Source organism: Convolutriloba macropyga, chromosome 10, assembly GCF_964194025.1.
Source record: "Convolutriloba macropyga chromosome 10, txConMacr16.3, whole genome shotgun sequence".
Taxonomy (NCBI): Eukaryota; Metazoa; Xenacoelomorpha; order Acoela; family Convolutidae; genus Convolutriloba; species Convolutriloba macropyga.
The window spans coordinates 46100322-46111049 of NC_134477.1; positions in this window are offsets into that span (position 1 = coordinate 46100322).

Here is a 10728-nt window from a genome sequence, read left to right on the forward strand (position 1 = left end):
AGAGAGACTTTTGTAAGCGTTCATAGTGGATTGTGTGCAAACAGTTTTTCATAGTTGAGTTGAAGCTCTGCTACTGGTTTTTTGTCATTGATTTTTTTCTTCACTATAGAAGATAGAGTGAGAAAAGATTAAGCCACGAGCAAAAGTTAAAAGTGATGCTGAAAGATAGAGAATTAGAAAAGTGTTTTTGCTTTTTAATCGAGAACAAGTTACTTTTGCCGAGATCATAGATTTTTGAGGCAATGTAGAGAAATTAGCAAGGAGAAAGAGTTAGAAATAAGTAGAGTAAGAAGAAGAAATGAGCGATATCAAGCTGGAGTAGGACTGTCTGTGATAATAATTGACTATGTTGGATGAAAAAGGCCAGTTCACAATACAAAATCAAGAGCTTAGAACAGGTAGTGGGTCAGCTGATATTTGGCAGGTGACAATTTTTATAGTAAGGCAAGTAAAGGCTAATAGTGAAAAAGAGAGAGAGAGAAATAGAAAGAGAGAGGAAGTGTAGTTTTCAGAGTTTTTTATTTCTTTCAAACTGAGGGCCAGAAATTAAAGAGTTTGATACGGGGGGAGAGATCAATGAGAGGCCTGCCAAATAGGCAAGTATTTGTCCAATAGCAGCAATCAGATAGCGTTTGAGGGCAAAGTGTCATTGAAGTTCGAAGGCTTGTGTTTGTTGAGAGAAGGAAGGACACAAAGCCACAACAGGAGACTGAGAGAAGTTCTGAAGCCTAGAAAGAAGTACTACCAGTAGGGTGATGTTGAGTTGAAAACACAAAAAAAAGAAATACTTAGGTAATTAGGAGACAACTTTTAGGAAGTATGAACCGGAGTTCGTCCTATTTGTAGAATATTTTTCGTAAAAGATATTATCGAATCGCAAGGATGGAAATGTATTTTGTTGGAAATGTAGTCATTTTGCAAATGAGTGGGGAATAAGCAATAGGGTCAATGCTTTGATTACTTAGAAGTATGTCATTGGAAGCAGTATGTCACTTCACGCCCGGTCTCTGGAGAGCAGCATTGGCCAGGGCGGCAATGACTACAGATGAATACTTTACAGTTTGCAGAATTTTAACAGAATTATCTCATAGGCAGAAGAATGAAATAGCACATTGCAGAAAAAAGCCATTTTGTGTAAAAATTCGTAAGAAAAGAGTGAGACCAATGAAGTTGGTAGGGATTTAGCAGAGGCAAGTTGATGCTGTCAAAATGCTGAGAATAAATCTTGATAAAATTAAAGAGTTACTACAATTGAATGATGTGCGAGAAGAACAGCTTAAGTGGAGTGTGTTAGGAGAGATAAGCAAAGAAGAGAGAAAAGGCATGAAGTATATAGTTGATGAGAAAACTAGACAAGAAGTACTTTTGCTCCCAACCGAATGGCTGAAAAAGAATGGGAAGAAGACAGTGGAAGAGGAAGGGAAAGAACTTGTAGATCAAATTACTGAGGATCACTCGATTGAGAAAAAAAAATATTGGATTGGAAACAGCCAACATCAACTGTAGGGGAAGGGAGAAGATAGAGAAGTCCGGTCACAAAATGAGGCTGTTGAAAAAGAGTGCCATGAAAAAATGCTAAAAGGAAAAATTTCTGTCAATGCTGGAGAAAAAATTTACTCTTAAAGCTCTTGTGTACAATGTAGACCGTTCATCAGCGACTGACGGACCCTTGTTTCATGATTGATTTTGAGGTTCTGGTTATGATGACAAGAGGGTCAAGTTTCCCTCTGAAAGTTGAGTGTGTCGAATGTTCTCAAGAGACAAGTATTAAGGACGTCAATTTTTGGAAAAACTGGGTCTTTTTCAATAGTAGGTGTGGAAAATCATATGAAATACGTATGGCCAATAGAAGGAAATATTGCGGAGTACCGTATAGAGGACAAACTGAGAACAAGTGAAACTGGGGTCTCCATGGAGGATGAGCCATGTGTAGTTAAGACCAGAGGTCGTGTTCCTAAAGTGTCGGAAAAAATCTTTTAGAAACAGATGGGATGGCTAAAAAAGCTGATGATTGTGTTAGTTTTGCAGTGAGAACAGTGGGACTTGAGGCGCAGCATGCAAGTCTAGTAGAATCACAGATGGTTAAGGACAGTAATCCCGTCCGACACGTTCAGTGGAGTAAAAACTCGGCTGTCAGGAATCACAGCGAGACTACTCTTTGTTTTACCAAAATGCAATTGGATCAGACAAGATTTTGGGTACTGAGAGAGAAATCTAAAACCCGGAAAATCAAAATAAGCGAGGAATCCAGGAACGGGGTCAACATTGATCATGGTAACAGACAAGAGCAGATTGAAATATTGTCAAGAAGTTTTGAAATTGTAGCTTAGGATGTAGCTGAAGTGCTCGTAATACGCAAGTCAACAAACAAAACGGTTGATTCGATAGAAAAAACAGATGATAAAATATCGGTGAAGAGCTCGAACGATGTAGAAGTATACACAGAAATAGAGTCATATCAATGACTAGAGTTGAATGTTTTCATGAAGCGCTGGAATGACCCCTACCCGAAGTTACGGATGAGCTATTGACTGAACAGTTTCTACCGGTTGCTCCATGTGAGGAGAACACAAGGGCTATAAATGAATTCGAGTCAGTTGATTCACAGGAGCAAAATGAAGTGTTGAACAGAGCATGCAATGCAATAGTGGTGTACGGGGCTTTATAAGACTTTTCTGACTTTGGGACATCATTCGCGTTAGTTTGTAGATGTTGATAGTTGTGTTTAATGCGTGGTGAATGGATAAAAGAGATCGCAGTTGTGAGAGGTTTCAACTGAGGTCTGTCAACCAGATTGGGTTTCCAGGAGCCAGATGTCACGCGTTGTACTTTGATTCTACGACCGAAGGAGGAATCCACTCAGCAATCTATCCGTTTGTGTGAGGTTGACAATGTTGATTGTTCCAATGAGATTCTCTGGCATGGAACAGGATGGCTGGAATCAAGTCGGAAGGAGAGATGAGAGATGGTGGTCAAATGGGGAGATTGGAGAAAATCGTTTCAGTCACTGGAAGGAGAAAGATGTCAAGAATTGACAAGTAAAGTTTAGTTGACTAGTAGATTTGATTTCACATTTTTTTCAAAGATCAATTTTGTCACCTCTAACGTCGGTTTTCTCTTCATACGGGTTCTTGTGTTCAATCACTGGTCCATAATATGTTATAGTAATTTTTGTTGAGCTGCTTTTTATATGGTTAATCTTTACATATAAATTGGAGTTTTAGAGGTTTTTTTGTTGTAATCTGGTTCATTAGGCGGATGTTGAGAAGTGAATGATTAGGAGTGCTTGAATAAAGAAAATTGCTTTTGTTAATAACTCTGAATACTACGAAGAATCACATGGTCATGTTGTTTAAAAACTGCTAACTTTGTAACACTCTTAGATAGGTGAGTCGAACCAAGAATGTTGAGTTTATTGCTATCGGAACATCTTTATGTGGAGCTTCTCACGACATAAACAGGGGACATAATGATGAGAATCTTTTTTGGCTCAACTAACCAGTTGGCCGTTGAGAAGTACAAAAGCGGCGCCCAAGTATTTCTTTAGTTGTGTGTTTTTCATTTACTGTTGATAGGGTATATCAATTTAATGGATTTATATATTTTTTGTTTTAATCCTTTTTAAAGTAGTGCCTAGATAGCTGAATTTGTATTCACTTGTTGTAAATTGTGTGTGCGGTAGTAGTTGTTAGAGGTACTAACGGTGTTCATTTGTAATTAGCGATAGTCCACAAAAATATATGATGGATGAAAGACTAGAGGGGATAAGGGTAATAGGTTTTGTCTATGACATGAAACTGACTTAGTAAAATGTGCATGAAACCTAACTTTTTGTTAATAGGAATAATGATTGTTTGCGCCAAACAGAGTTACCATTAAACAAGTGTAGGAGAAACGAACGGAAGACAAAACAGTTTCAGCCATTAGTTGAGAGAACAATATTGAAGAGAGGAGGAGTGTATAATTTGAAAAATGTTATTTTTGTTATAAAGCGTCGCAATTGAAAATGATAGGAATTGAATTTCGAAAAACTCTTTCCCGCAAATAGTTTGTAAGAATATTGGCTTTTATTTCAACACCAATTGGCGAACAGGATGTACGTGCAACCAAAGAAGGTGGAATTTGAATTTGAGAGGATGCACTATTGATTTACTGGTGGACCGAAAATATACAAGCTATTTATTGTCAGTTGTTTACCTTAGCCTCATCAAACTTGGCAAGGAAAAAACGCATATCGTGAGGTAACTTTACATATTGTCATGTTTTGGGAATTTGTTTTTTAGATAGGGTGATCGACATTATACTTCCATAAAAGGGCTAATTTTGTAAGTTGAGTGCTTGGCCAATTGATTAAATGGTATGGTCAGAAGTCTGATACTGCTTTTGTTTTAGTTTGAATAGCTTTTATATAATTCAGCAACGCATAGAGAATGCGGTCATGTCAATTGATTGTTCGTTTGCAGGTCTTAACAACTTTAAGGAAAAAAGGCCTAATTAATGTCCATAGTTTCGACGTGAACAAAAAATTTGGCCATCTTTGTACGTCGTTGTTGCTATGTAAATAACTAATACATAAAACCATGTCGATACAATTACAGTATCAAAACAGAGCTGTTTCTCAGGAGTTGACATGTAGAGAATTTGTGAAAAGAAAAAGATTGTTGATTGAGTTTATCCCATTTAGCAAAACTAGAACACCGAAGAACTGCGATTAGATCAGGCAGTATAATTGAGAGTTACTTGTAGAGAGATGTTTTAGAAAAAAGAACTGTGCCTTTCAGCTTTTTGGATTTGCTGACGAAGATAGATTTCTGAACCATCTTTTGTAAGATAACCTCTCAATGATTATGCTTTCTTTCATTAACACTATACGTTACCTATTTACCCATTGGATGTTATTTGACTAATTGAATCAGTTCATTGCTTCCACTTGAATTTTTAACGGCCGACAAGAGCATAAAAAAGTAGTATGGGGACAAATCGGGTCTCTAACAGATTTCTCAGAGCCATCGAACCCCCTTTCAATTTGTTAAACTTTTGGGCGCTCGTTCAACCCCAGTGTCATTTTTGAATAGTGCAAAGTCATTTGAGGCTTGATGTTATTTTTATTGTTTGTGTTTTTCATCCAGTTATTACAATAATCTATTACAATGTTTTGTTGCTACTCAATATCTCGAAACTCCGGAAAAATTATAGTTATTTTTCTGTTGTGAACTGGGTATTTTGTAAAAGAGGGCATTATTTGGAACCATGAAACTGATCTTTTTATGTACTTTTATGTCTCAGGGGTAATACCTCAATTAAACGTTCTATACTGAAGCCATTCGTTGTGTTGGAAATTTCTGTGCCGTGCACAGACATGCGCGTTTTCTCCTGTTCATTGAAGTGAATGAGTTATAAGTGTGGTTGTGCCACACATCTTTGGATTTGTAATCTAAAATAATTTCTGTGATATCTTTTATTTACCATCTAAGCTGCTCTTTATTTGCAACCGCCAAAAAGCTACACCATTGGATCAGATTGTTATTAAAAATAACAAAGAACTGCTATTCTGTGCAAAGATTTGATGGAACTACCTTTCCCTCAACAAATATTTGCAGTTTTTTGCACGCAAAGCTTGTTTTTGTAGCTTTGAAATGTATGATTATATCGATTAGAGTAATGTACCTTCTTCTGAAAGGACCTTAGAAGTTGCTGATACTATGAACTTGAAGATATAACTCTTGATAGTTGGAATGCTCCGTTGTTTTCATCAAAAAACTGTCCGTAACCCAACCAAAAAAAATAACTGTCTTTTTTGAAAATACTGATTTTCCAGGAAAAGTATGATTATTATTTGCCAAAATTTTGTAGGAGAGAACTGAAAATGGATACAAAAATAAAAAGAAAAAATCGAGAGCTAGAAATATATCATTTTAATAATTTAGAAATTTTTGCGCAGTATCTTGATGAATCAGACGCATCTTCCTATTCGATCGATCCTAAATTTCCAGCTCCGAATTGAAGTTGGCGCTTGTAGAATTTTGTATTTTTGTGTAGTTTTCGGAAACTGCGGGTTATTGGAACGTCTTGCGTCAAAGAAGTTCAAGGTTTCTTGAAGAGTCCAAGCTCGATACTTTTGATTGGGTTTCCAAAATTCATGGGGCAAATATTTCATGGAATTAGGTGATCAACCACAAAACTTCTTTATTATAGACGTCTTCAACTCCTCTTCCCTTAACAAAAAAATCACATGCAAATAATACTTACGCTGGTCCTCCCAATATTCTTATCTAAAAGAGGGGTAAATTTTGTAAACCTCAACCCTGCCATGGTTTTCCAAATTATTGCCCTGTTCTCTGAATACCCCTCTTAGTCTTCATTTTCAACTGCAAACATCCCAATAATTTTTGGTCTCTAGCTGAGTTTCGTCTGAATGTATCTGCTCTGTTTCTGCCTCTACAATTCTCAGTCAAAATACCTGTCCCGAGACGAGTCACTTGTTGTCTTCCAAAAATCGTTTCCTGAAATTAACTGCCTCTGTTGCTCAAATTCCCTCAACACATCTAACTCAGGACCCAAACTATCTTCTGGATTATCATCAATGTTTTTCTGAGATTTATCTATTAATATGGTCGCCAGCATTGTGCACTTGTCGTCAGTATCTCAGAGCTCGTGTCGTCTTCGTATTTCGTAGTACATCAACTCCCTTCTTTACAGAGAGATCCCATTCAGGAGCGCAACTGTAGATTATTGTACTTCTATTGTTAGAAGCTCCTCTAGCTGTGGAGTAACTGGCGCACAAAACATTATCAAAATTCCGAAAGAGTTGGTTGGTAGTTCCTCTTGGTTGTTGTTGGGAATTTACTGTGTTGTCCATTAAAATAATGGTCTCTCGACTGTTTGAAAACTTCAGTCCGGATTATAAAAACAATAATGGAGAACAATATAATCCTAGTACCAGCAAACAATAAAGTAATAGCCAGAACCAAATAATTGAGTAATTTCAACAAGTCAAATGTTTTTTCCTATCAGGACTAACTAAAGGTCCAAACTAATTGGAACCAATTCAATTATTATCTCGGCAAGTAACCAAATTTCATTCAGTTTACATCTTGAATAAAAAATCCTAAAAACACCTGCTTCATAGTAGATCGGTTACTGGTAAAAATATTTTAATATTTGCGACCAATGGTTTTGAATAACTTTGTAGTGTCACTCACTGCAACTAAGCAACTATGTTCTTTCAAAAAAGATTTTGATAACTGAATTTTTCTCTCACTCGTGAACAAACTGTTCAACTCAAGCAATATTTTCTCCAATTTGATTTACAAATAGTTGCTCGTCGGCATCGTTAGCCTCTCGCTGAGCGTTTTTCTTATGCTCAGGGGTACACAACATTATCAGAATTAATAGCGATGATTTACGTGTCCTTTCGTTTAGAATGTTTCTGTTTAACGCAGAATGGCTATAGTGGGCGTAGAAGGGTAATCACAATGTACAGTTTTTTGTATGTAGGTATTTGCTCAAGATGACTGGAGTTTCATATTAACTCGTTTGTTAATATGAGGGTTCAAGCAAACTTTTGGTTCATGCTTGCATGCCAACTTTTACTTTTTCCCAGTTATGATTATGTCTAATCTATACCACGGGTGACTTGCTTCACCCTATTATGTCGCAAAGTCTGATTGTAGTCAATGTCTTAATTTTCTCCTTATGATCATAAAAACAATGGTAAAAATTGTTGTAAAAATAATAAAAGAAAAAATCAGGGTAAACTTTGCTCCGTCTGCCCTTTTTCTTAGTAGAACAATTTCAAGCGTTACGACTTTCAGATTGTAAGAAAGCAAGGTTTCAAAACATACATTGTTTCTGCTTAGTATTCAAGTAGAGACTTGACTTTTACAAGTTTCAACTGCTTTACTCACTTGACAGGCATAATTTGTTTCTTAAAATTTCAACATCTATTTGCGTTTATCCTACGGTTGAGACCCGATTTCCCGAGTAATCACAATATATTTTTTGAATAATCACTTCAATTGATATTTCTAATGAATGTCTACTATGTTTTCATCTATATCTTTTCTACTACATTAACAAACTAAAAATATTTCAACTCCTCTTCTAGTTTTAATTTCAGATATTCGTGCATATTCGTTCACCCTCTTTTTTTCTGCTCAAGATTGTTAAAGCATTCACAAATTGAGTTATTGTACAAAAAAATTAGATTTTTTCAAACGTTTACCATGAAATAATCATGTTATATTGATTTACACAGTTTCCTATGAATTTGCCCAATATAAAAACACTTTGTAAAACACTTTGTTCTGTTTTTCGGGGCATTGAGGCTTGTCTCGAATTTTTCAGAGTCTACATCTTTTTTGTATCCCCTCTATTGATAAACTTTAGCTTGCAAAAAACTAAGCTTCTTGTTCCATTAAGAAAACGAAAGAGCGGCCAACAGGTTCTTTAAAGCACAATTTTACTGTTTTTCGCTTTTTCCTTTTATTTAAAATACTTTTTTTCGTTTTTCCAGAAAACACTATATGTGCAGTTCTTTGAACTGACACAAGTCTATTTGATCAGAAAAATTTCGTTAATGGAAGAAAAATTTTTAGTCTTTTTGGTAGGAACTCCAAACCAAAACTTTCCATGGTTCTGTGCAAACTCTTTCTTTCACATTTCTGCTCTAATTAAGTTGGATTAACTGCGTACAATAACCTGTGTACTTCATTTTTGCATGCCGACAGCTTATTAAGTTTACAAAGCAACTTTCGCAATTGTTTGTTTTGCAAAAAATAGCTTGATGCCACTCCAATTGACGCTGCTCTGTTTGTTTACACAGTAAACTTGTTCCAGAATAGCTTGAACATTTTTGCAGCCTCAATCACAACGTTTTATGAAAATTTCAAATTAAGAGTTCTTGTGCGCTGCAGTTAATGCGACACTCTTTCCTCCTAGATTTTTAATCTCCAGAATAATCAAAGTAATTCGTGCGCTTTTTTCATGCGCACCAATCTAATTTTCTCTCTCTTTCCGTCAAATTGCTTTCCTTAAAAAATGGCTTTAATAGCCTGCATTAGTATGAACCATTTAATTAAAATGTTACTAAAATGAAAGTTACATACTGGACCAATTACAAAGTATACAATAACGTTGAAGCAGATAGATGTTGACGATAAGAGATCATATTGTATGTCCACGTTTTATGAATCGTTCCGAAAAACATCCAAACCAACAAAACCAACCAACAAAAATATCAATTTTTAAATTGAATTTTCAACACAAATATATCGATGAAAGTACCACTGAAGCACTCATCACTATTTTAATTTTTCTGGCCTCTTTCCTCAAATTAAACAAGCTATGCATTTTTTTCACTTTCCTTAGGTGATTGATTCAATCGCCAGCTCGTGATAAAATTTCTTAGCTATTTTTCTATATATCACAAGAAAAAATTTGTTAAAATACACTTACCAGCTCTCACCAAAGACACTTCAGAATAACCAACTTCGAAAACATGAGTTTTGTCCATGATTGAAAGGGTGTTCACCTCCAGCCTTCTTCTGTGTTCATTATTTCTGGTCGCGCCACACACTCCAGGACAATTGATTCCTTGACTTCTTCAGTTTTGTTCAACGCTCTTTTGCAATAACGCTTTCCTTTCAATATAACAGCCTGCACAACTCAGGTACTCCAATTGCAGGCTTCTCCAGTTATCATTTGTCTTCAAAAACAACAGAGAATCTATGAGGAGCCTCCCTCCTGTACATTTTTGTCCTCCCTCTTGGCAAGATTTTTTCCGAATTCAAAACCCAGGGACTGCTTGTGATCATGATCATGCAGCGAATGAGAACTCTGAACTTAATCTGTTGCATAAAATCATTTTCGCTGCAATCTTCTTCACAGGCGTCATCTGCATCTTTCAGCAACTGCACTTCCATTTAACTACTCTTTGAAAGTGGCATCAGTGAATCGCTAAATTTTATCCTCTGGATACTCATTTCCTCAGTTTCCATTTTGCTAGTTGGGATTTTTTCTCGCTTAATGGTAAAGCTCTTCCACTGTGCTACTAATAACGACTTTTTAGTCCCTTTCGGTATAAGTCTTCATTCGTAGGAATTTGAACACTTGCATCAAGATAGAGACTCAGTTTCAAATTCCATTTTTTAGCATTGCCTTATACTCTGAGTATCCAGCCTCCTCTGTCGTCATATTATTTAATCCAAAAGCCACACTGAACAGGTCACAGGTACAATCATCTGGGTCCTCAAACTAGGATTCATTTGACACTCTTTTGCCATGATTTCATTCATCAAGATCCACAGTCGCTTTAGTGCAAAGTATGTCTGTACTTGTCAATACTCTGTCTGCACTTGAAAACAGATTCTCAGTCGATTCCCGCATTTTAAAAGTCGTTGAAGTTAACTATGGACCCGAAGTGTCGAAAACGGAATCACAGCAACTTCCAAAACTGTAGAGTTTTTGAATTGTTTTCTTTCTTGCTTTTTTTGACAATCGCTTGTTTTTTCCAACTCCTGGGGAAAGAAATTTTGGCTAAAGTATCTGGAGTGGTTACATCCGAAACGGTTACATCTTCTTTGCACTCCATTTCAACGTTATCACTGTCGACTGTTGAAGCCATGTTTTTAAAACACTTAGTCGCCGCCTTAAGTGTATCTTTCGTAGTTAAAAATCTCTCCGCTAAGCATTCACAATTTTTTCAGCTCAAATGAATTCGGTCTATCT